Source organism: Ochotona princeps, chromosome 2, assembly GCF_030435755.1.
Source record: "Ochotona princeps isolate mOchPri1 chromosome 2, mOchPri1.hap1, whole genome shotgun sequence".
In the NCBI taxonomy this organism is placed as follows: Eukaryota; Metazoa; Chordata; class Mammalia; order Lagomorpha; family Ochotonidae; genus Ochotona; species Ochotona princeps.
The window spans coordinates 58080763-58084702 of NC_080833.1; positions in this window are offsets into that span (position 1 = coordinate 58080763).

Genomic DNA, 3940 nt, shown 5'->3' on the forward strand with positions numbered 1-3940 from the left:
GGTAGCAGGAAAGGTATTGCTTTATTTCTTTCAAGCTTATGTTGATTATAAACTGTAACCCCATGATTTCTTTATTTGGGAATGTGAAATTTATTTGTGTGTGGTTTTATTTAATTTGCTACTTTTAATCACTTAACATGAGTTTGGGGAATTGATAAAAATTTATCATTAAAAAGACTACTGTTAGTTATGGTGGGTGATTAAAAACTTCAGTATTTAAATATGAAACTTCAAATATAATTTCTCAGAGCTATGGCCTATAGGCATTATTAAAATGCATCCCCCTCCCCAAAAAAACCCTTCAAGGTATATACAATTCTGAATGCAGTCATTCTGGAAAGATAAATGTAGCTAATGTAGAGTTATCTACTTTTATATTAGAACTGTTATGCAAATGATCAAAACTAATTTAAAGCATTTCTCTATTTTAGTTATTAGCTTGATTTAAATGTTAATTTGACATTCCATACTAATTTTTCAAAGTTGATCGTATGCATTTTCTTTCATGTTTCCACAAAGCTTTTTTATATTATGAACTCATGTCACATGTCACTGTTACAAGTATTCTAATGGGATTTTCAAACATTGGTGTCACCAAAGCTCTGAGAATAGTATTTGTAAGTTAACTGTTTTACGAGGACATTGAAAATATTGTATTTTTGTAGGATCTATTAAAATGAGTGTCACTTATTAGAAGTACGGCGGTATTTTTTTGGCAATGGAATTTGTCACTTGACAGTAAATGATACTTCACTTTATGAATGATGCACTAATTTTCATGTTGCTTTATGTTAGGGTGACATCCATGATTTTATATGGTTTGGCACTTAGCTAATGACTAAATGATTAGCCTATTTAGCATGTTTCCCAGAATCAACTTTTAAATGCATTTTAATACATTCAGAGTTCCTGATGAGTAATGTCTTTCAGAGTCTAATTTCAGAATCACTGTCAAAAACTCACTCCAACCACTGTATACAGAGATTACAGAATTATCATCATGGTGAAGATGGAGGACTTCACTGATCTCACAAGATCACTCAGAGGGCAAAACAAAATCATAGATGTAGTCAATGTAGTGGCAATGAAACATCTTGAAGCATACCATTCGTTTTGTGAAGTGTTCTTTGGGAGAGATGGGAGAGAGTGCAGACGCACGACAGCTGCAGGCTATGCACAGGAAACCTCTGGCTTCAGGAGATGATGTGGGGCCCACCGCTGAGAGAGCCACAACCCTAGGACACAGCTCTAGCATTTCAGCTGACGTGGTCTGGGGCCAGCGCTTTAGCTTTCTAGTCTGCAATTCAGAAATGAGTCAGAAAAAAAGAGATTCTCTGATCAGCAGGAAAATAAATGTACCACGCCCAATCACGGCGTGTGTTGTTGGCAGTACAGGCCTGCTGCATCTGAGAACAGGCAGGTAACAATGAAAAGAGGTCTTAGCATGACTGAAGAGAATTCGCTGGTCACTCGAGGCAGGGGACAGGGTGCCTGGGTAGGATCTTATTGATTCTTAAGTAGCCAAGCCCACTGATCTTTCAGTATTGACCTTTTTTGAGAGTAGCTGATTTTGCTGCCTGAAATCAGAGTCTGGTTCTTGTTAACAATAAAAGAAATCAAGGGTGTGCCTTTAAAAACTCCAAAAAACAAGCAAGGTGATTCCAACAGACTACCTCTTGGTCTTTAATTTTTACTCTAATCTGATGGGTGATGCTGCATAAGAGTACAGTTAGAAAGAAAAATAGCTGTAAAGTATTAATAGCATGGCTATAGATTTTACAAGACAAATTGACATTAGTGGACAATTATAAAAACTACTTACAAGGTTTGTAGTTCTTTGTTGTAAAATCTCTCTTAAGGTAACTGCCCCACTTCCATACAACACAAATTGCCTAAACACACTTGACAATTTATAAAAAGAAGTCTGTTTTTTGTGTTTTTTTGGTAAGGAATGCTCAAAAAAGACAGTATGATATACAAATATTGACATCATGCTGATTGCTCTTTGAAATCTATAGATTCCATGGATTTGTAATTGCGTAAACATCAGATTATCTTGGTTGTTTCCAGGCCTAACTTGACCAGTGTTGCCATGAAAAACAGCTTAAAAGAGAAGAACAGCCTTTAATCTTAAAGATGGCTGCACACATTTTACTAACATGCTTGCTATTTTAGCAGTGAAATATCTTGACCAGTTGAGCTAACAAAAAGGTAAACTCAGAGGGAAGAAAATGTTGGAAAAGTTAGATTGTATGTTCAAACATTAAGTGAAAAATGCTTGACTTTGCCAAAATGAATAGACAAAGAAACTAGAAAAAAAACTTTATTTTTAAATCATAAAATGTGTTTAAAGCTTTGCAGAACACACTGTTCTTGACCATCTGTTTTTGTTTTGGCTGCTATCCTGACCAAGATTAAGAACGTGTATTGTATTGAATACACTCTTATCAAAAGGCAAGAATAGAGCAAAGCCAGACAAAATAAAGACTTATTGCTATGGAATTGTACTCTAAGTCTTTGGTAAGTGCAATCAAATAATTCAGTCAGATAATCCAAACAATCAGAAAACTCAATTAGATGGTCAATGTTTCAAGGACTCTGGCTTACTGACCAAACAGCAGGTTAGGTAACACTAGAGTCGTAAAAACTTGTGCAAGTAAGAAAATCTGTTGAGTTAGAAAACAACTTGATTCCAGTAAGTTCCTTTCACAGAAATATCAAATGTTTCTGAGGCTTAACAAAATGTTCCAACACTGGCTAGTGAATTGCCCTCTCTCACAGTGGTAGCTACATAATCATATAGGAATTAAGGCAAAATCTCCAGATTTCTGATAATGTGAATGAGCTTGTTTTTATCTTACAATATGACTGATTTCCATTTTGAAAATCACCTTATTTTGGCTCAGAATATTTCCCATTATCCAGCAAGAAGCAAGAACACATATGTAAGAAAATAGAGTGTTGTGGAAAAATCAGTATGCACTATGGGAAACATAAGGGTTAATATTATAGAAGATCCTGGGTGTCATTTCTCCTATACACATCATTTTAGCTACATTTTGAAATCTGTTATTTGCAGAATTATTTTCCAAGACACCCCAGTGTAATAACAAAGACAGATGTAATCAAGTTTTACAGTTATATCCTGAACCTTCACGGGCCATTTCTGGTTCTAGCATGTTAAACTGAACTTCTTCATGGATGCCACCTAACGCTTTAGACCCATCCCTTCAACTCCCCATACTATTCCATGAACATTAAATATCAGTTCTTTTGCTGCTGTAAGAATGGTAAGAGACTCTCTAAGAATTCTAGCTATTCAGAAACCCTGGAGAACCAACAGGCTGTTTCAGGTTCCAGGCAACAGGAACTTATTTATTTGAAAGGCAGAGTTACAAAGAGAAGAAGAAACACAATAAGAGTTCTTCCATCCACTGATTCATTTCCCAAATGGCCCAATGGCTAGGGCTACACCAGGCTGAAACCAGGGAGCCAGGAGCTACTTCTAGGTCTCCACATGGGTGGGGAGGACCCAACTTGAACTTGCGTGTTTGAGCCATCTTCCATGCTTTCCCAGGCACATTGTCATGGAGCTGAATAATATATGGAGCAGCTAGGGTTGTTCAAACTGGTGTCAACATGGGATAATGGCATTACAGGTGGAAGCTCAACTTGCCTAGCACATGAAGGCAACTCATACTGAATTAGACAGGAAATTGACATTTAGTTAATGTAATCTTAAAACCCTAATGTTTTAACGTCTCAGTTCATTAACCAATCTCAGTTTTGTTTGTTTCTTAAATTCTGTTTTAAAATGATCTTCCTTCCTTCTTCAGCTTCTTAAAAAACATTGTTGTGCTGTTTCAGCAATTATGTTTAATTTCCCTTTAATGTGTTCTAAGGCCTTAAGAGTTTCCAAAAAGTTTAAGAAATGACTGTC